Genomic DNA, 23811 nt, shown 5'->3' on the forward strand with positions numbered 1-23811 from the left:
CCCTGAGATCCTGTTCTGAGCTGAAACCAGGGGTCGGACACTTGGGTCTGACGCTTAACTGACTCAGGCGCCCGGATTGATACTTTTAAATTAGATCTTCATCTTGAAAAATAGAGGAAAACATATTCACATATTGCTCAATCTTAGTAATGAATAATAAATAACATTATAGTTTCTGTCTTAAAGTCTGACTCCACCCAAACAGATCTTTTCTGCATTTTCATGCAGTAAACTGTATAGCTACATTTGCCAACCTATTTGTGCCTATAGGTGATCAAAGCACACTTTATTAGTTTCTATTTCAAGAGCTTATTTCACAACAAACAAAAGAAGTAGAAAAAGTCTGAGAGGCAAGCATAACTTTGACAGAAAATTTTAAAAATCCTTTTAAAATCTAGAAATTGCAATGCTGTCTGCCTATTGACTTCTTTGGGATAGATTCGGGCAGCTTCCAAATGTGCCTGCAGTCCAGAAATTTAAAACAAAATTAAATCTCCAAATGGTTACATGGAATGATAGATTGAAGCAATTTGATTTCTACGTCTTTGTCTTTACAATCACGGCACTACATTTTTTTTTATTTTCAACCCACTGTGTAAACACAAAAATTTATAGTTTTATAAGGTTTGGACACACAGACCACCGCTGAGATGGGCTGATCTGATGTATGACATGGTTACTCTCAACACAAACAGAGAGCTAAGTCCATGTGTGCCTGGGGTGATTATATAACCAGGCCTTCTCTGAATTAGTATTTGTGCAGAATCCAATACATTTTACAAAATAAGAAGTTAAACTTTTCTTCTTTGAAGGTTGCATATATATACCTTTAAAATTCCACAGTAAACCACAGCAGTGTTTTAGCACTTAGACCAACAAACGATTTTGTCCCACCCACCAGTGCAAGTGGAAAGCAGTCCAAACCTCTCATCACAAAGGTTCACTGCCCAGAACAGGCAGTGCAGGAAATGGAGCAGTCCTGGGAAGGAGAATAGAATCCTAAAAGGAAGCGTCAGGAGCCTCAAGTCCGCTCAGGATGACAGTGCAGGGCAAATCCTAGTGAGACTCTGGACCTTTGCTTTGTGGAGTGCTCTGTGCGATGATTTGGCTAGAGAACATAGCATGGAATTAGAGGGAATAGTGCTTCTGATCAAGTCCAGATACTGGAGAACTCCAAAAATAAAAAAGAAGAAAACAAGTGTTGAAAATGCCTCTGTGTGCAAATAATACTAATTACCGTCATTCATGCGAGCTAATTGCCATTTTCCCTAATCCTCATACAGCATATTAACCTTGGTCCCTATCCCCACATATGTGTCAGATTAAGTTTAATTGGACAATGTGTGCTTGGTCATCACAGTTTATAGCTCCTGTAGCCTAACCTAGCCTATCTGCCCATAGTTTTTTTTTTTTTTTAAGATTATATTTATTTATTCATGAGAGACACAGAGGCAGAGACACAGGCAGAGGGAGAAGCAGGCTCCACGCAGGGAGCCCGACGTGGGACTCGATTCTGGGTCTCCAGGATCATGACCTGAGCTGAAGGCAGGTGCTAAACCGCTGAGCCACCCAGGGATGCCCTGCCCATAGGTTTAAAGAAGTCAATGGAACATTTGTCCCCTGATTTTGTTTTCCCCCATAAAAGCTGAATTCTAGGACGCTTTGGGTTGTCCACGGTCGGGAGTCCACCGGGGCTCTCCGTGTGGCCATCCTCGCCCCTGCTGCTGAGCCTCCACCTGCTGACCCCGGCTGGCCACTTCAGGGATTCGGGAGACACCCGGTGCCGTCGTTGCGTGGCAGTCACTGAGAAGGCAAAGCCAAGGAGCTCCGCCCTCTGCATGCCTGCATTGCTGTGCACCAACTGAGATGACCGCTTCTCCCTCACTGGGCCCTGTGTATGATACCCGGAGGTTCCAGATTGCCCCGAAGTCCCGATTGCAATTATTCTGTCCCCCAATTTTTGGTTCAGAAAATGTGTATTTTTCAGCCCAGGCCCGTGTGACTGTGCAGCTCACATCACTCGAGTGGTGTGACCTGGGACACAGGGAAGGGGGCCTGGGGTGCTGGTGCCAAGCACCCTGCGGTGCTGTTCGGTGTCCCACCTGCCCTGGAGGGACAAGCAGGATGGCAGGGACAGAGGCCACGCTGCCAGGCTGTCCTGGAAGCTGGCCGCCCTCCACAGCCACGGCCCAAACCTCCGCAGGCGGACGGGGCTGCGTTCAGTCAAGTGCTGCTCCCAAACAAGGACACGGGCTGGGAAAGGGGCCCCTTGGGACCACAAGCGGTGCTTCTGGTGATGCCTGTGTTAGGCCCCGCCGGCCGCTGTGACCAGTGACCGCAGGCTGGGCATCTGAAAACATGCTATATTTATTATATCCAATTCCGAAGGTCAGACGTCCACAGTGGATCAGCAAGAGGCAGGAGAGAGAACCTGTTTCCCCGCCTTTTCCTGCTTTTAGGGGCTGCTCACATTCCTAGTCCTTGACATCAATGAAAAAAGCTTTGTAGGCCTCGCTTCCAAAGGCGATTATATAGCTTGTGGAAGTGAGAACAACTCTCTCTACTTATACTATAAAGGACTTTCTAAGACTTTGCTAACTTTTAAGTTTGATACGGTCAGAAGTGTTCTGGATAAAGACGGAAAAGATGATACAAATGAATTTGTTAGTGCTGTGTGCTGGAGGGCATTGCCAGATGGGGAGTCCGATGTGCTGATTGCTAACAGGGTACAATTAAGGTGCTGGAGTTGGTAGGAAGGGTTTACTCAAGTTAAATTGTTTTTGATCCTGCTGAAATACATCTGCAGCTGACAATGAGAGAAGATAGAAACTCATGTGATGTCTCTCCCCAAAGTCATCATGGGTTTTGGATTTGAGTATTTTTTCTTTTTTTCTTTTCTTTTTCTTTTCTCCTTCACTACTTTTGGGACATTGGGAATACCCAGTGAACTCTCCACCATCAATGTAACTCTATGGACTTTGCTGCTGTTGGTGGTGTGGTTATCTAATTTTTGTGATAGGGAAACAAATTCTTTTGAATAAAAAATAAATAACAAAAAATAAAAGTTTACTTAGCCACAGTTGAAAAAAAAAAAAACAGATTTGACCTCTGTTTCCACCTTCACATCTTCCCAGGTCCTCCCCCCTACTTTCCTTTGGGAGGACAGTTGTAATTATAGCAGGTTCACTTGGACAACCCAGGATATTGCAGGGTAATCTCTGCATACCAAGATGCCTAAGGTAACCACACCTGCGAAGCCCCTTTTGGCCCATGGTAGGCAGACACAGATTCCAGCATTGGGATGTGGACATCCTGAAGGACATGGGGGGGATTGCCCTGCCCTCCACAATGATCAGAAAATATCAAAGCAAGGAAAAGCATGCTTTAAAAAAAAAAATTTTATTTATTTATTTGAGAGAGAGCATGAATGGGGGCTGGCGGTTGGGGGAGAGAGGCAGAGAGAGAAGCAGACTCCCCGCTGAGCAGGGAACCTGATGGGAGGCTCATCTCAGGACCCCAGGATCATGACGTGGGCCGAAGGGAGACGCTTAGCTGACTGAGCCACCCAGGTGCCCCTAGGTAAAGCATTCTTGACACAGTGTTAATTGAAGCAAACTATCCAATAAAATAAAAATTTATCCAATAAAAATGCACGTGTGGAGTAGGAAATCAGGTTTAAATGTGAAATAAGTTCCGTAAAAAGAGCAGGATTGTGTGTGTGCGCTTATCACTTGCCATCACTCCACCTCTAGTCAATCATTTCCTTTAGTGGTATATTCTGGGGGGGGGGGGGAGTTGACATTTGTCAGAACACACAAAGAGAGAGATTAAAATTTTAAAAAGCAGTCAGTCTTTCCTTTATATCAACAAATAATTAAATTAGGAGTTCCATTTTCATTCCTGATTTGTAATAAGACGGAAATAAATAAATGAAGGAAAGCAAAACCCACAAATAGCCTGGTCAGATGGAAGAGTGATTGTCACTTCAATTTCACGATTCAGTCAAGTAAACAAAGGCAGTATAGCCATTCATAATATTGAAAGAAAGGGTATATGGGAATCTAGACACCAAACCCTGTATTGGTTCTTTTATTTTTTTAAAGATTTTATTTATCCATTTGACAGAGAGAGAGAGAGAGAGAGAGCGCACAAGCAGGGGGTGCTGCAGAGGGAGAGGGAGAAGCAGACACCCCGCTGAGCAGGGTGCCTAGTGTGGGGCTCCACCTCAGGCCCCGGGGATCACAACCTGAGCCAAAGGCAGATGCCCAACAACTAAGGCACCCAGGCACCCCTCACCATATTGATTTTTTAGAAATTCCGTTTATAGTCTAAATTTGTTATCAACTTTTATAACAGCTTTCTTGAGCTATATTTCACATACCACAAAAAATCATATTTTTGAAGTATACAATTTGGGTTTTTGACACAAGAATAAAAGTGCAAAAATAACTACTAATTTTAGAACATTTTAATCACCCTAAAAGAAACCCCATTCTCATTAGCAGTCACTCCTCATTCCTCCTGGCCCCTGGCAATCAATCACTAGTCCACTTTCTGTCTCTATTAATTATCTATTCTGGACATTTCACATAAGTGGAATATGTGTCTTTTGTTACTGACTTCTCTTAGTATAATATTTTCAAGGTTCACCCATGTAACATGGATCAGTATTTCATTAATTTTCATGTCTTAATAATAGTCCATTGTATGGATATCCCTCATTTTATTATCCACTCATCAATTGATGAACATTTGGAGCATTTCCATTTTTGGGGTATTATGCATAATGCTGTTATGAACATTCACGTACAAGATTTTGTATAGACGTAGTTTTCATTCTCTTCAGTATACACCTAGGAGTGAAACTGCTGGGTCACATGATAATGTCACGTTTAACATTCTGAGAAACTGCCAAGCTGTTTTCCAAAGTGGCTGCACCATTTTACAACCTTACCAGCAGTGTTCAATTTCTAGACATCCTCGTCAATACTTGTTATGATTAGACTTGTTTTTAAAATTCTATCAACCTTAGTGGGTCTGAACTGGCATCTCATTGTGGTTTTGATTCTCATTTTCCCTAATCATAATGCTACTGAAACATCTCTACATGTACTTATTGGCCATTTGGATGGCCTCTTGGGAGAAATGTCTAATCAAATCCTCTCCATTATTGTGAGTTCTTTGTCCTTTTATTGTTGAGTTGTAAGAATTCTTTATATATTCTGGACACAAGTGCTTCATCAGATGTATTGCAAATATTTTTCCCATTCTGTGAGCATGTTAATTTTTCAAAACTAAACACACTTTAGGCTCACTTATTGAAGACAATAACAATGCCAGAAAACTTACTCTGGATATTATCTTTTTACATTGATATTTTCCTCTCTATTCCTTTCTTTCCTGTCTAAAGTTCAATGTTAGCATTCTGAAGTTATTTAACATGTAATTGTCAAAGACAAATATTACCTTGACATGGAATCGTGGAGCTCCTTTCTGAGACACTTGTTCTTTTTATCTTGCACTGCAGTTTTTATTTCTTTGTATCTATAACCATCCAAAGAGAGAGAGAGAGAATGAGGGAGAGAAAGATCTTTATTTAATAAATGCTCTCATCTTGTCTGTTACTGATAAAATCGAAGATTATGCCCCATCTTGGAGCTCTAGGTAGTCCCCAAGGGTTGCTCTGTCAAAATTCCAAACAACTAAGGATGAACTTCTTACTCTATTAGGGCTGCTTTTTCTTCTGCTGCTGCTGTCAGTGTCTGCTGCTGTGCTTTGTAAACATGAAAGTCTTTTTAGGAGCCGTAATCCTTCACCGAGCAAGTGATAATCTCTGTCTAGGCCATCTCAAAATTTTAATAACCCAGAAGTTTGTATTACAAGGAACATTAACCAAAATACTTGTCCTGGAATAGAATTATCCCAGTTACTACTTTCTTTTTTATCTTTTCTTTCTTTCTTTCTTTCTTTCTTTCTTTCTTTCTTTCTTTCTTTTTTTGGCTTTGCCCATAATATCTCTGTCTATCTTCAGACATGCTATCAAATCAGGTCACTTGTTTTTTTCATGGGCTTTTCCTATGACAAGATAACTATAATATGACCTGAGATCTTTATAGTGCTTTTTCAGTCTCTGGGTCTTTGTTCAAACCTAAACTGTTAGCATTTAAGGTCCTCTCTCAATACTCTTAAAAGACATTTCGATAAAATGGTTTCCATAGCAAGATATATCCTCCCTGCCAGGTGGGAGTTATGTTCATCCTTTGGTGATCATGCAGCATGAAGTGTAGTATTTGATAAGGCCAAGGAAGAATCTTCTCTGTTGCAAAATTACTGCAAAAGCCTTAAGTTAAATTTCTCATTTGTTATTAGGAATAGTAAGGGCATATATTTGTTTTTAGGAAAAAAATACCCTGACAGCCTACATAGTTGATTCCATTGTCATTTCTTTATACTCAACTCTAATTCACATAAAATTATCAGGAAGTTCTATTCTGGCTTGTGAATTTGGTTAGCTAAATTATTATTATTTTTAAAGATTTTATTTATTTATTCATGAAGACACAGAAAGGGGGGGGCGGGGGGCAGAGACACAGGCAGAAGGAGAAGCAAGCTCCATGCAGGGAGCCCAACGTGGCACTCAATCCCGGGACTCCAGGATCACTCCCTGGGCCAAAAGGCAGGCACCAAACTGCTGAGCCACCCAGGGATCCCAGTTAGCTAAATTATTAATGAGATAACTAAGTGGATTATTGGACATCTACATAGTGAATACTATATACCTAGTATATGTCAGAACCATTAGTAACATGAAATTATGCTCATTAAGAAAGCAGGATTTAGTAGGTTCGTTTTGATAGCCATTATATAAATGAAGAAGCTTTTCAGTCATTGAAAGGATATACATGAAACTAATATAACATTGTAGGTTAACTATACTGGAATTAGAATGTGATAAAACAAAAAAAAACATTGAACGGAAATACACCAAAGTATTAATGTCCTTGAGAGTATCTGTGAGTGTTTTCTTTGTCAGTAATTTCCAAGTGTTCTGCAAAAGCAGTTTTCATTGATTCAAAGATGCCTCCTTTCACACGTTAACAGCTCCAGGATTGGGATGCACTTTACAATCACTCTCCACCAGGCAGCACTTGTGACATAATAGTCATGGTCTGTGTATAAATATCCAAACTGTAGACTACTGAGTGCCTGCAGTTTGGAAGACCATCCCAGAGTCAAGAACACTCATTTAAGCAATGTGGCATTGATAACACTCTTGTTCTCACAGAGGACGATATCACGTGGAAAACACAAACTTTGATGATCTTGTGTCAAAAATCATTTAGAGGAATTGCACTATAAGTGAAGAAGTTTTAGTACTATCTTAACCAATTTATTTTGCTTATATTTCTTTGTTCATTCTTAGGTATGCACAAGAGGGATATATGATTTTTTTAAAAAATCTGCAAAAAGTAGCCTAGAAGAATCTATTATAAAAGTCTTTTTGTTTTATTTTTTTAAATAATTTTATTTTATTTGAGAGAGTGAGCAAGAGAGTGACAGCATGAGTGGGGTGGAAGGGCAGAGGGAAAGGGAGAAGCAGACTCCCCACTGAGCAGGAAGCTCCATGGGGGGCTCCATCTCAGGATCCCTGGGACCATGACCTGAGCCGAAGGCAGACACTTAACCAATTGACCCACCCAGGCATCCCCCCAAAATGCCATTCATTCATTCATTCATTCATTCATTCATGAGAGACAGAGAGAGAGAGGGAGGCAGAGACACAGGCAGAGGAAGAAGCAGGCTCCACACAGGGAGCCACAGAGATGTGGGACTCAATCCTGGGACTCCAGGATCACACCCTGGGCTGAATGTGGCGCTAAACCGCTGAGCCACCCGGACTGCCCTAAACAGTGGTTTAATGAAATGGAAATTTATTTCTCTGTAGGTAACTATCTGTAGGTAAGCGATCTGGGGCTGCAGGAGAAAGGAAGGTGAGCAAAGAAGTATGCCCTCCAACCAGCAAAGACAGAGCCCAGGTACATGGGCCTGAATTAGGCACACAGACCCACGCAGGAGCTGCAAGGGAGGCTGAGAAATGTCTATTTTCTATATTAAGGATCAGCAAACATTTTTCTGTGAAGGGCCAGGTAGTAAATATTTTAGCCACATAACATCTCCATTGCATTTTCTTCCTCCTTCTCCTCTCTCTCCACCCTCCTTCCCTCCTTCTCCTCCTCCTCCTCTTCTTCTCAACAATTCCTTTGTGATGGTTAATTTTACTTGTCAACAGGACTGAGGGTGTAAGTGATGCCCAGACAGTTGGTGAAACATGACTCCTGGGCGTGTCTGTGAGGGCGTTTGTAAAAGAGATTAGCATTTGATTCAGTAGACTGCGTAAAGAAGGTTTGGGGAGCATCATCCAAACTTAGTGGCCCAAATGGAACAAAAAGGCAAAGGCAGGGCAAACTCTTCCTCTCCCTTTTTGAGCTGCAACTCCATATTTTCCGGTCCTCAAGCAACAGAGTTCCTGGTTCTTAGGTCTCTAACTCAGACTGAATTATGCTATCAGCTCTGCTGGTTCTCCAGGTTGCACGTGGCAGATGGTGGGGCTTCTCAGTCACCATAGTCATATGAGCCAACTCATATCTGTATACTTCTCCAGAGAACCCCAACCAAAACACAACTGTGAAAACATTCTTAGCTTGTAGGACATAAGAAGACAGACAACAGGCTGAATTTGGCCTATGCTGAACCCTCTTCCAGACAGTCACGTGCATAGCTGCAAACTTGAGTTCCATTACTGTGGAGTTGGGGGGGGGGGGTTGGGCGTGAAAATGTACTGCAGAATAACTAGCTATTTCTGTCATAGCATATTTTAATGTTACAATGTTTGTAAAAATTTAAGACTACCACTTATTTGAAATAATAAGGGAGCTGCTCAGAACATCAGTTTAAAAGGCAAATACAAAGTTTATAGAATATTTTAAAGCTCTACAGACAAAAATTAAACATGGAAAGAAACCTGGGAGTAAATTAACTAAAAACATTAATATTAACTCTCTTTGGTTGATTTGCTTCTGTGTTATTTCATATAATTTATCTTCCTATTTGTCTGAATTGTGACAATTTTATTATAATGTGTACATATGACCATTTAAGTGCAATTTTTTATTTTATTTATTTATTTTTTTAATAATAAATTTATTTTTTATTGGTGTTCAATTTTAAGTGCAATTTTTTAAAGAATAAAAAGTCAATCATTTAAAACTATCCCTTCATTCATATATAAGAATAAATCCATAGTTTTCATCTAACATGATTCATGTCATAGTGATGTATTTAAAATGCAATATCTGGTAAAATTTCAGAGCTGGAAGCCACCATATATAATATATATTATATATACTTATATATATTATATAAAATTTTTAACTTTTCAACAGTTTAGTACTAGAAAAAGGTGACTTTTATTCTTTAGTTACTATGTGCAGAAATCAGATGTAATTTCTCATCACTGGTTTGAAGGCAAAATGTTCAATAATGAAGGAAAGAATATTCTAGTCAGTGGTTCTCAACAAAAATCCACTCCAAGCTTTCTGGGGGACACAGAGGGAGAACAGCTTAAATTGGCATGGAATTGGGGATCACTGCTGACACGTTATTGGTAGGAATCCGGGAGGCTGGAACTCCTCCAGTTCAGGGAGAGTCCTCTCTCATCAGGTGGGATCCTATGTTTCATGTGACTTTCATGTAGATTAAAACCCACTGATAACTACCTGAGCTTAGAACTTAACTCAGATTTATATGAAAACCAAATAATGTCTTTGCACACTTTTATACACTGAATTTCCTAGAAAAGTAATTACCATATTTGAGGGAAACTTAGAATTTGTTTGTTTTGGAACTTTGCCAAGAGTTGGTCACCATTTTAGAAAATCCTATCACTGATAGAAGCACTGCACATATAAGTTGAGTCACAAATGCAAAACTCCCGAATCCTCTACCTTTGTAGCTATCACACTCATGGTGAATTTGCCTAGGAGGGCAGGCATCTGATCTCCATGAACTTTTCTGGCATAGTCATGCCCATGCATTTATGTATGAGATGCATATTATTTAAATTATTATCTTTTTATTTGTTTTGATCTTCTGATCTAACATAGAAAACTTATAAACTGAGATTGGTTTTAGATAAGCTTATGGGTCCCTGATTGAAACCCTCAAAAAATTTGAAGATTATTGGCAAGGATAGCCCAAAGCCAATGATTTTTATTTCTGTGGAATTTATGCCTACCAGTTTGACCTGGGCTGTTATGTTACTGCTTTCAACTGGAGGATTGTCCGAGTTGGAAGATCCGAGGTGGTTTCACTCCCCTGACTGGCAGGTGGTGCTTCCTGTGGGCTGGGGGACTTTGATTCTCTACCACATAGTTTCTCACCCTCCTCCACATTCAAGCGACTTCATCACATGTCTTAGGGTACTGTTCCCAAAGAATGAAGGCAGAAACTGTAGGGCCTCTTGCGACCTATGACCCAGAACTCAGCATCACTTCTGCTACATTTTTCTGGTGAAAGCTAACAGGTTAGCCCAGATGCAAAGCCAGGGGGTAGAGGTAGGAAGATGGTGGATAAAAAGACTCTACTTCTGTACAGGAGGAATAGGAACATCACAACACACAGGCAGATGCATACTAGGATGGCTCAACTGTGTAGCTATTAAACAATCTTTTCAGCAGACTGCCTCTCCTCTACTGTTCTGCCCACCACCGTGTTGTGTATTCTACACCCACTGCCTCATGGCAGATGGCCTCTCCTCTGCTCCCTTGTGGTGTATTCAATACATTTCTTAATTATTCTTAATTTCTAAAAATTAATAAAAATTTCTTATTTAATTGCCTTAATTTTAAAAAAGATAAAAACAAAACAAACCCCCTCCCCCAATATATTCAAATATTTTTTCTTGCATCCAACTCTTCCTATTGGTCCTTTGTCTTCAATCAAACTAAATAAAATAAGAGGTTCCTGGGTGGCTCAGTTAGCTGAGTGACTAACTCTTAGTTTCAGCTCAGTTCATGATCTCAGGGTTGTGAGGTTGAGCCCATGATGGCTCTGTGCTGGGTGTAGAGTCTGCTTAAGATTCTCTCTCTCCCTTTCTGTTGCTCTTTCCTTTCCCTCTCTTAAAAAAAAAACATACAAAATAAGGCAAATCTCTTTTTCAAATAACAGCTGTTCAACTGTTTGAAGAGAGCTATAATATGACTTCTAAGTCTTCTCTTCCTTTGTTCTTTTGCCATTTCTCAACCTAACTTGTTGCCTTTATTCTAGAATTATAGAATAAACCAGAGCAAATATTTCTACTTTTCATTGACATCTGAATACATTCAGTAAAGAATCTTAAGTATACAACTCAGTGAAGGGTTACATCTATTTATATTTATTCAACCTTCACCCAGATCAAGATATAAAACACTTCCAGCACACTAGAGGCTCTCGCATGCTCTCCCAAGCCAATCTTCTGTTCCTAACAGTGCCAACCACAATTCTGATACCTTTCATCATGAGTGGCTTTGTCTGTTCTTGAACTTCACATAAATAAGATCATACTGTATTTATTCTTTTGTATCTGACATTGAACTCAACATAATGTCTACAAGCATCATCCATGTTGTGGGTAGCAGTAGTTCATTCTGTGATATTACCTCATTGAATTGTATATTCTATGAATACTTCACAATTTATTCATCCATTCCTGTTAATGGATACCAGGTTGTTTCCAATCTAAGACTCCTGTAAACAAAGTTGCTGGAAATATAGCTGTATGTGTTTTTTGATAGACATATACATTCATTTCTCTTGAGTATATAGTCAAGAACCTTTAGAAAATACTGCCGGCCACTTTTACAAAGAGGTTACCAATCTAAACTCCTGCCAGCAGTGGACAAAATAGAGAGCCCAGAAATAAACCCACGCCTAAGTGGTCAATTAATTTTTGACAAAGGAACCACAAAAATACAATGGAGAAAGGATAATCTCTTCAATAATGGGGCTGGGAAAACTGAACATCTACATGTAAAAGAATTAAACTAGGCCACTGTCTTATACCATATACAAATGGATTAAAGACTTGATTGTTAACACTTGAAAACATAAAACACCTAGAAGAAGACATAGGTGGTAAGCTCATTGAAATCAGTCTTGCTATTGAATTTTTGGATCTGATTCCAAAAGCTAGGGCAACAAAAGCAAATGTAAAATAAAAAGATCCTGCACTGCAAGGAAAACGATCAAGAAAAGGAGAAGGCAACCTACTGAATGCGAGAAAATATCTGCAAACCATATACCCAATAAAGGTTTAATATCTAAAATATATAAAGAAGCAAACAACTAAGTAGGAAAAAACCCCAAACAATCCGATTAAAAAATGGGCAGATGATCTAAATAGACATTTTCCAAAGACAACGTACAGATGGCCCACAAGCACATGAAAAGATGCTCAACATCACTGATCACCAGGAGTCAATGCAAGTCAAAATCACAATGAGCTATCACCTCATACTGTCAGAATGGCTAAAGTAAGAAAGACAAGAAATAATAAGTGTTGGCAAGGATGTGGAGGAAGAAGAACCCTCATGCACTGTTGGTGGGAAAGTAAATAGGTGCAGTCACTGTGGAAAACAGTATGAAAGGTCCTCAAAATATCAACAACAGGACTGCCATATGATGCAACAATTCCACCTCTGGATATTTATTCAAATAAAGTGGAGACACTAATTTGAAAAGTTATATGTCCCCCATGTGCATTGCAGCATTATGTGCAAATAGCCAAGACATGGAAATAACCTAAGGGTTCATCCACAGATGACTGGATAAAGAAGATGTTGTGTGTGTGTATGTGTGTGTGTGCGTGTGCGCGCGCGCGCGCGCAGAGAGAGAAAGAGAGAGAGAGAGAGAATATTACTCCACTACAAAGAAGAAGGAAATCTTGCTATCATGACAACATGGATGGACCTAGAGGATATTATGCTAAGTGAATGAAGTCAGGAAGAAAAAGACAAATACTGTACGATTTCACTTATATGTTGAATTTAAGAAAAGAACAAATGAACAAACCAAAACAATCAGAAAACCAAAACTCACAGAGAACAGATTGGTAATTACCAGAAGAGAAGGGGTTGGGCGTGGGTGAAATGGGTGATTGAGGTAATTTGTATGGTGATGGATGGTAAGTAGATTTGTTGTGGTAATCACTACTTAGTGTATACGAATAATGAATTATTATGTATATACCTGAAACTAATATAGTGTTATGTTCCAGTTTTACCTCAGTTTAAAAAAAGTGTTTTCAAATGGCCTAGAAAATGTTTGTGATTCATATAGAAGCAGTAGAAGTTATGTCACATGTTAAATTAACCATTAGGGAGTATAATTCCAATTTTTTCTGTTGGTCCATATGACTTAACCTTTATCTCTATTTGTATCCTTAGATATTCAGTAGGAATATTTGCGACCTATTAGATTTGGCCAAGAAGAAGAAAAAAACTAAGACTATGTACTCTAAATCACAAGATGAATATAAATTATTATCTGATTAAAAATGAATGACTTGCAGCCAGGTTGCTTTCCCTGTGCTGACATTTGACATTTCTAAAACTACCTTGGAGGAGCCTTTTGGTACCTTAAAAAAAAACAGCAATCTAACTCAAAAGTGTGAAGTTGCAAACCCCATTATTTTAAGAGCATGATCCTAATATAGTAGCACAAAACCTTACCTTTCCTTTTCAGTGACACAGCTGTCATCTTAGCTTTGACCATGGCTGTTAATTTAGTCTATGACTACTTCAATTCCAGCTGAGCAAAAGAAACTGTAGTTCATTAAAATCCATTTCTCAATTCAAACCACTGCCAACCATACAAGCTGTCCCAGCAATTAAGGAAATGTAAAGTGATCCCCCACAGAGAGGAATGAAGTCAAGTCAGAAGCTAGGCCAACAAATCATTTTCTCCTTACAGCTTCCCAGAAAAGCTTTGGCAGGGGATATGACCAGACCATGAACTAGAAAAAAATAGATGAAGGTTTGTTTGTATCATGCCTCTATATATTCACCACACGAAAGGATTTTTTTCCAGACTTTACTAGATTCTGGATTCTGTCCAGATTCCATATACTTCCAATAACTCTGCTGCAATCGAGTTTTATATTATCAAGAAATCTGGAGAGTCTTAAGAATGATCACAACATTGGATAGATCAAGTCCCCAGTGCTTTATTTCTGAATTCCCTTCATTATAAATGCAAATAACTCTCAAGCAGCTATAATTCTCCTTTATAATGCATTCTCATTACTGAACTATAAATTTCTTTGCACTTAAAGTAATTTTTTTGTCTTTCAGCATAAGAAAATATGAATTCTGCAAACAATTTTTGCAGTGTTTATTTTAAAAGTCATTTATTCTATGTTTTCTTGAAAAAAATTATTTTATTAAACACTACAATGCTATCATCCTGATAGCTTTTTTTTTGCATTTAATTTTAATACCTCTCTAAGTTGTTTGCTTGATTTGTTTTAGAAAACTTGTTTAAATCACATGTTAATAATCAAAAACAAAGTTGTGCTCTATCAAGTCTGACCATTCAGAAACTGCTTGGAATCCATGAAGTCAATACAGAAATGTAGAATCATGATTACATGAACCCCAAACAGTTTACCAGCTACTACATCTGTCCCAAACCCCACAGTTTCTCAATACTTCTTCCCTTTGTCCTTCCTTACCTCTCATTTTTCCTGCCACAGACACACACACACATCCCTACACACTCCTCTGTTCTTTGAAAGATTTAAATCAGCCCAATAAGATTGTATGCAGAAAATTAAGTGGTTGATGTCTTCTTTCATCCTACACACCACCACCCCTATCTCTGATTATCTTTCAACTACCTACTGTGCTGAATTGCCACAAAAATAAACATGCAGACCAATGGAATAAAACACAAAGCCCAAAATAGATCCTACTCTATATGGATTTCTATGGTTCCAAATAATAGAAACATCACAAAGGAAAATGTAAGGTTTGCGTCCACTGAAGTACTTGCGTCCCCTGGGGAGGCAGTGTAGGAAACCTATAACCACAGACACAATGGAGAGGAAAGGAAATTGCGGTAAAACCAATAGAATGAAGATAAATATCTGTACCAGATAAACCGCTCTTTCAGATGTATCAAAAAAAAAATCTCAAATTCCATAGACACAAAAATGTGCATCTTAGGAATCAATATTAAGACAGCTCTGGAGTACCATTGTATATCTATTAAATTAGTGTCAGAAAACATTTTATAAATGCTAGTGAGGCCAGAATAAAATGGTAAAGTTACTAGCACTGAATATTAGTATAAACTTCTGGAAAGGTAACATGATGAAAAAAATGCATCCAGAATTATTAAAACATTCATACCATTGAACTCAGTAATGCAATTTATCAATATTTGTTCTAAGAAAATAATTCAATAGAAGCAAAAACTATCTGCTGAAATGTGTTCACTTCAGAATTATTCTTACAATAATGCAACTGTAGGATTATTAGAAAACAGTATAACTGATGAAAATACTATCTGCTATGAGGTAATCACTGCAGGCTTACTTACAGTGGTAGAAAAGGAAAAGCCTAGAGCCAGATTAATAGCCCAAAAGGGCAAATGATGTAAATAATCAGTTCCATGAAGTATGATACCACTATCTCAAATGATAATTATAACTGTTATGCATAGATCTAAAAATGCTATCAGTAAAAGATTATGTGATTATAAACGTATGAAATTATAGAGTGGACTTAGGGGCTTTTTCCTGCAATTTTTCTTTGGTTTTTAAAAATATCTTTTAAAAATAAAAATGGGGACCCTTTGTAAACTAGGTCCTAAGATTCTTACAGGGAAAGCAAATTTTCCTTTGAGAAGTAGGAAAGTTCTTGACCGACTTGTTTTGTCTTCTTCTTGGGCCCCAGTGTCCTTCACAATTCGTTCTGACAATGTAACTAATGGAAACCAGTGAATAATACCACTGTCACATCTGGCCCATGAAAAGTTCCCACATGTGAATCTCTGTTCTCTGGGGCTCTAGCTTGGTACAGACAGGCACACTAACTCGGGAAAGCCACATGTGACACGTGGCACAGCCGTGAGCTAGAAGGAGCCTAGGTCCTCGAGTCACTGTTGGCAGCAAGTTGCATACCGATCCATTTTTGGCTTGACAGCAAACTGCTGAGACTTTGACTATATTGGTCAGGGTAGCCGGCTTTACCACCTCCTGAGTTTCAGTGTGAGGATTTCTAATTAGTTTTAGCAAGAATTAGTAGGAAAGTTGGAGCTCAGGCAGGCAGAAATTCCGAGTCAGAACTTTTTAGCTCCCGTGCAGATAATCCTAGTTCTATTCTCCCTCCTTCATTGAAAACGGTTTCATTTTGTCATGTGTCATCACTCTTCCTTCTGTTTAGATATTTTTCCCCCACCTAATCAAACACTCAAAATTTTGGTGTTAACATGTCAACAAGCATTTGAAAATATCCTACCCCGTATTCTCAGGAAGAAGGAACATTAGCGCTTGGCCACTCTGAGGCCAGGGGGAGCAGGTGGGTGTTCAGCAGACAGAGGTGAGTTATCTGGCCCCGAAGCTCAAGCAGAAGAAGGGGACGTCTGAGAACATATGGCCATGGGATGCCTCCACAGGCCAAAGTTTAGTCACTGTGTCTCTTGTGGTTCAAAGAGTTTAAATGTCAGTGTGATTATGATCAGTCAGTTGGCAGGTCAGATGAGAAACTGCCGCCCTGCTCCAAAGGTTGGGAATTTCTCTAGGGATCTTGTAATTGTAGTTCAAGGCTGCTTGCCCTCAGACAGGGGGAGGGGAGGGCCTTATGCAGCTGGCAAGATGATTCAAGTGCCTTTATGGGGCGCCTGGGTGGCTCCGTCCGTTAAGCGCCGACTCTTGACTTCCACTCAGGTCATGATCTCAGGGTCTGGGAGGGGAGTGTGCTTGAGATTCTCTCTCTCTCTCTCTCTCTCTCTCTGCCCCTCCCTCCGCTTGCTCTCACACTCTCTAAAATAATAAAAAAAAAAATTTCGAAGATGATTTAAGTGCCTTTAAAAAGGAGTCAACAATGAAAAATACAAACTCTTAAGCAGGAAAAAAATGTTTGTTTTTTTTAAATTTTAAAAGTCACAAGTTGTACCACGAACTTTACTAATACAAATAAAACAGAAGCGTATAACTTCCAGTTCATAATTAACTTTCAATTCAATTAATCTAATCACAGCTGATGAGTGATTAGAGCCCAAATCTTGCTTATTTTTAAACTTAACCTACAATACCTGAGAGCTTTTTTGAAAAAAAAAAATATTAAACAGCACCTGAATTAAAAGTGTACTTTAATATGACGACAGAGCAGCACTGTGTGGCTCTCTCCTCCCTACAAGTCCCCATTCCATCATGATGGGCCCCTCCCTATTGGAGTGACCAGCAAGCATTTGTACTCTGTCTCCTTCATAACCCCGGCTCACCTCTATCTCCATCCTCATCTTTTTTTTTCATAATTTATTTATTATTTATTTTTTTTATTTTTTAAAAGATTTATTTATTTATTTATTTATTTATTTATTTATTTATTTATTTATTTATTATGATAGACACAGGGAGAGAGAGAGAGGCAGAGACACAGGAGGAGGGAGAAGCAGGCTCCATGCCAAGAGCCCAACATGGGACTCGATCCTGGGACTCCAGGATTGTGCCCTGGGCCAAAGGCAGGCACCAAACCACTGAGCCACCCAGGGATCCCCAATACTCATCTTTCCTCATCTCTCAGAAGATACCTTGTGTCTGAGCCCTAAAGAACTCCTCGAAGTTTCCTACCCTAAGCTCCTCCAGAACTGCGTGCCTCTGCCACTTGAATGAAATCTACATCATCCTTCAGGACTCAGCTCCAGCCTGGCCTTCTCTCGAGGCTCTCGCCTGGATTATTTGCCCCTCTTCTGTGCTCCCATGGTCTGCTCACAAAGCACTTGGCACAGGCATTTTTTAAAAAAGATTTTTAAATAATCTCAACAACCAATATGGGTCTTGAACCCACAACCCCAAGGTCAAGAGTTGCTCATGCCATAAACTGAGCCAGCTGGGAGCTCCTTGGCACACCCATTTGTAATTGCAGTTTCAGTTGTTCATTCTTTCTTTCCTTTTTTTTCAAACTGTAAGCCCCTTAAGGGCAGAAACAACTTTTCATTTTTGTGTGCCCTGAGACACAGTATTGGCATATATAGATAGTTGTTTAATAAATTTGTCATATGATTGACTGAATGAATTCTGTATCTTAGAACTGTTTTAAAAAATAATGCCAAGGGGAGCCTGCATGGTTTTAGCCAGTTAAGTGCCTGCCTTCAGCTCAGATCATGATCTTGGGGTCCTGGGATCCTTGGGGTCCTAGCCCAGCGTCAGGCTCCCTGCTCAGTGTGGAGTTTGCTTTTCTTTCTCCCTCTAGCCCTCCCCTTGGCTCATGCTCCCCCCCCGCCTGTAGTCTCTGTCTCAAATAAATAAGATCTTTTAAAAAAATGATGCCACGATCACTTGTTAATCTAACCCCCTACCACAAAGTTTTTCAGTTTGCTAGCATGCAGTCAACTGGCGTGGTTACCAAGGTGTTGGAGTGACGAGGCTTTGTTTACCAGTTACAACTTAGAAATAGTTTACCAGGTCTTCCTAACAAGCTGCCTGTCTGCACATCAGATGCTATGTTGGTAGGTAAGTGTTAATAAAAGGAGCACCTAGTACACATTTATGGAATCCAGTCTTATGCTGACTGAACTCATTCATTCATTCATTCATTCAAAAAGTATTTCAGTGCCTACTGTGCCAAGCTATTCTAGGTGTTGGAGATGCAGCAATGAAAGAAAGTAAGAAGACTAATGTCTTCCCTCCTTAGAGTAGATATAAACTAACTAGATATGTACTTTGCTGAGTGTTATGAAAAATTAACTTGGAGTATAGTGGATATAGAGTGCAATGGAGGGAAGACAGTTGCTGTTTCATAGGGAAGTTGGGGAAAATTTTTCTCTGATACAATGACATTATGAGCAAAAACCTGGAGGGAATGGAAGGGGTGACAGACGGCAAGTGCAAAGGCCCTGAGGCAGAAGTATGAATGGCAATTCTCCACAAATAGCAAGGTGCCAGTGTGGCTGGGGCCAAGTAGCAAAAAAAAAAAAAAAAAAATGAGGTGGAAGGTGATTGTGGCTGTGGGAGAGAGGCAACAGATTATGCAAGGCTTCTAGGCTGGAGTTAGAACTTTGGTCTTTACTCTGAGGAAACTGGGGAATTACTAGAAGGTTTTGAGGAGAGGAATCCCAGGATTTTACTTTCTCCCATTTTTTAATTTAAATTCTAGTTACTTAACATATATGCTTAATATTGGCTTCGAGTATAGAATTTGATTTTACTTTTGTTTTAGAGATAGCTCTAACTGCTATGTTAAGAGCAGACTACAAGAAGTAAAGGTTGCCTTGGGGGAAATAGGTTTGACACGGTGATGCAGGCAAAAGAACATGGTGACCAGACCCAGAATGGTATCGGCAGGGGAGATATGAAATGTTCATATTCTGGTTAGCTTTTGAAGGTCAAGCCAACAAATGGTTAAGTTATGAGAGGAAGCAAGATCCATCAGCGATGACAGCAAGGTGAGAGGATCAGTAGAAGAGACTGGCCATTGAATGATTCGTAGGGTTCTATTCATGTCTATCTTTGGGGGAAAATCTAGACGGTGTCTTCTGTATTTCCTTTTTCTTTTAGATGATAAGGTCACATTTACAACTTATCTGCTTCCAAATCCTGAGGATTATTTGAGATGTACCTTCCTCCACTGCTCCCCTGTCACCAACTCTGAAGCTTCTTTTTCAACAACATCTCGGATGTCTCCTCCGCCTTTACTTTTTCTCTCCCATTCTTTCAGTTTTGGCTCTCAGGACTCATTGCTAGCTAGAAGGCAGCGACTTCCCAGTTCATTTCCAGCCTTCAATACTCAACTCTTCCAGTCTCTCCCAGGATGAAGAAAGCATGGATGGAATCAAACCTACCATGTTAAAAAAAAAAATCTCTGACGACCTTTTTCTGCCTGCTGAATAAAGGCCATGTCTGTCCTCTGAGCACAAATCCACACAACATGCTCTTCCAGCCTTGCATTGTCTTACATGGACCAGCACATGCCCCTTGCTTCTGTTGTATATGCTCCTGGTCTCAGTTTTATTGGCTTGTGCCAGCCCATCTTCCACACCTGCCCCTGCCCCAAACTCACTTCTAACTGTGCACGTTGGAATGTTTCCAACCCTTTTAATATCCATTATTCCAATAGCTTCGAGCTTCAGCCAGTAAGAACTAATCTTTTCCTCTTCTACATATTCACACCCCTTTGGGCCTCTGCTTAGCGCTCTGTATTGGTGATTTATGTGTGTTTCTCTGCCTTCTTTTGGATAGTGGCCAACTATATGAGAATGCAGAGCTCATTTTGTGAATCCCATTGCTACAGTTCTCCACAAAGTACTGCTCAGAATAGATCCGCAATAAATATTCGTGGTAGGCTCAAATAGCAAATTGTGACAGCAATGAGAACAGCCTTAATATTAAGAAAAGATTAGCAGAATTTTCAGCTGGTCCCTACCCACACATAAGCAGTATACACAATTATTCTGTAAGTGCATTTTCTTTTATAGGATATTATTTATTATCAGAGTCTGTTTAGAACAAAACCATCAACACAATGTAAGTATTTTAAAGGTCATATTCAGAGAATCTCAATAAATATAAGCCTCTCTGGAGTAATATTTAGAAAACATTGTAGAATAAATGAGATGTTTTGTTCCTCTGAGGCCAAGTATGTTTTCATTTTTGTGCGCCAATAAAAAAATATTGATTTTTCTCTTTCTTTGCTGAAAAAAAGGTCTTTAAAACACACTGGGCGAACTGCGTATGTGTTGCAGAAAGCCAGATGTCTAAAGGACACTGAAATAGAGATCTTAAGGGAAAAGTGATGAATGTTGTGATTTGGCAACTTGAGGCTAGCTGGTTCCACTCTGTGCCACATCAGGAGTGCCTCTGGTGTCCGCCTCACTGCTGCATGTTAACATTATTGGTATAAATGCCTCTTCTACGAGTTCGCCGCCCCACAGCTGCACTTCACTCCTGTGTATTAACGTTATTAGTATAAATATATTTTTCTTCACTAGATTATAAACTCCTTGAAGGCTATATTATCTAAAGTTATTGCTGTTTATGAATGTGTTTCTCCACTAGACCTTAAGTTCCTGGAGGGCAGGAACCGTCCTTTATTTAGTTTCCACCAACTCTCACTCTAAAACTTTGCACCTAGCATTCACTCAACCAGTGTTAAATTCACCTCGTCCCTTGGCTACCATTCTGCTTGATTTCCTTTCTTTGCTAAAGGACACTACAACTTATCCCTGATTTAGAAGCTTGTATTACTTGTTATAAAGGTTCAGAGGCTGTAACAGAAAGCCAGAAGAGTTGAAACAGTCCAGGGGGAAGCTTCCGAAGATTTACTCCTCCCGTCTGGCCTACCCACACAGGTGGCTCTGGGCTACTGGCTACTGTGTGTGGTTGTGCAGGATGTACACTGTAGCGCTCTGGGGGCTTATTCACACTGTCAGCCTTGGGAATGGTGCCCGCTGGGCTACTGCAAGGTATGACTGCATGGCTGTAGTTGGCAGCCCTATGGCTGCTCCAATGGTGGTAGAGATCAATGTCCCTTTTTCCCATTGCTCCACTATTCCGAGGGTGTTCCAAGATCCATCATGTTCCAAGATCCACCACCTCATCCACATTCCAGTAAGCGCATGCTTACTGGAAGATACACTCCTCACTTTTTCTACTCAACATTCCATGCTAGAACTCAGTCATACAGCCACGCTTAGCTGTAAGGGAGCCTGGGATCCATCTTCATGCTCAGTGCCAAGTTGTAACTCAAGGGTTCAATTACTATAAAAGCAGGGAGCAGATGTGGGGGACAACTAGAAGGCTATGACACACCAGAAGACTACCTTTCATTTTGTCCTTTGCATTTCTATTTCTGCAAACTTTGTTACAGCTATCACTTCTTCTTTGTTCCCGACAACCAGGAATAATTTCTGTGTTGCCTAAATTTCTGTAATATTGTTTGTGACTAATGGCAGTTTTGTTTCTTCCTTCCTTGCTCTTAGACTTTCCTCACCTCCCCCCTTGTTCCGCTAGCCAGGATTTCCAGAACAAGGCTGAACTGAAAATGTAACAATTAACACACCTGTCTTGTTATAAGAAGGCAAAAAATTGGGATCCCTGGGTGGCGCAGCGGTTTGGCGCCTGCCTTTGGCCCGGGGCGCGATCCTGGAGACCCGGGATCGAATCCCACGTCGGGCTCCCGGTGCATGGAGCCTGCTTCTCCCTCTGCCTGTGTCTCTGCCTCTCTCTCTCTCTGTGTGACTATCATAAATAAATAAAAATTTAAAAAAAAAAATTAAAAAAAAAAAAAAAGAAGGCAAAAAATTCACTGGGTCATCCTTTAGTATGATGTCTGGGGTAGGCTCTTTGTAGATACTAGTCATTGGATTAAGGAAATCCTTTTTTCTCTCTGTTGGAAGAGAGGGCATCTGTAAACAAGAATTTTTGAGAGAGGATCTTTGGCACCAACAGCAAACCCTTCCTATCTCCCTGAGACTTTGTCAGACACTTAGGGATTCAGTATTCCCCTACGTTGGCCCCTCTATTCAGCAAACTCTTACTTTCACTCACTGTGGTGCAAAGATGTTCTATCTTCACATAGATAACAATGCTCGCGTTGTTTCATTCATTCATGCAGCCTGTTTTATACTACAAAAAAATTTTAGAAGATATCTAAGCACCACACACTAAACCAGCAAAGTAGAAATAGACCGCAATGAACTTCACGGAAAATACAGCAAGTGTAAAAAATCCTCATTAAGGCATAGTTAACATGTAAATTTATGCAACTCATATCCTACAGTATTTCTAAATTCGACCTGCTAATTTTTTGATATTCTTTATAATAAGTTTTGCATTGACTATACGAAACAATCATATCAATTCCTCCCAGGAACTAAAGATTTCCTAACACTAGGATTTGAAAAAAAAAATTTTTTTAATGCTCTTCGCATATGCAGAGGATATTAAACACAAACTCTGAAAGAAATGCAGAGGCAGACTGCCTGTGACTGTTGTAATTTCCCTCAAGGTGAGCAGAGGGCATAATTCCAAAGCAAAATTCACTAAACACAATCTTTCAAGCTGTCCAAACATTTTGAATGAAGTAACCCGTTACTGCTGCTCGTTCTAGATCCTCTAGGAGTGGGGCATTCGCATTTGTTTGGAGTTACGATCTTCGTCAAATAAGATGGTAATTTTCCCACCTAGGATTTTTTTTTTTTAAATATGAGTTGTTCAGTGGTGACTTTAGTTATAATTAATTCCAGGCAAAAGCTTATTCCCATGACTGGTTAAAGATGAACATAAATTATTTGTCACTCTTCCCATCGAGAGGTGACTTTATTTCCCCAACCTGTGAGTCTAGGCTGGCCCTGGACAACAGAATGTGTTGTAAGTGGTGCTGGGCTCGGTTCCTGGTCTCACCTTTATGGGGACCGCCTCCCTCCCCTTCCTTCCTCTGGGGACACTGCCTCCCAGAACCCACCTACCTGGAGAAGCCAAGCCATGTAGGAAGTATGTGCAAAGGAAAGCCAGTGGAGAGCCCCAGCTCAGCTCCCTGGAGGCAGAGACAA

At 40.0% G+C, this 23811-nt stretch overlaps 1 protein-coding gene across 2 annotated transcripts in view; it reads right to left on the bottom strand.

The window, feature by feature from the left end:
- The window catches only part of ST8SIA6 (ST8 alpha-N-acetyl-neuraminide alpha-2,8-sialyltransferase 6), a 238396-nt gene extending 214585 nt beyond the window's left edge, over positions 1-23811 (bottom strand). For both annotated transcript variants that reach the window (XM_055331033.1, XM_055331032.1), the window contains exons 1-2: positions 23728-23811; positions 5467-5544 (exon numbers count right to left, since the gene is read on the bottom strand). The gene's annotated coding sequence lies outside the window, so the exon portion shown is untranslated. The remainder of the gene's footprint in view (positions 1-5466; positions 5545-23727) is intronic.

Source organism: Nyctereutes procyonoides, unplaced genomic scaffold (genome assembly GCF_905146905.1).
Source record: "Nyctereutes procyonoides isolate TBG_1078 unplaced genomic scaffold, NYPRO_anot_genome, whole genome shotgun sequence".
Taxonomy (NCBI): domain Eukaryota; kingdom Metazoa; phylum Chordata; class Mammalia; order Carnivora; family Canidae; genus Nyctereutes; species Nyctereutes procyonoides.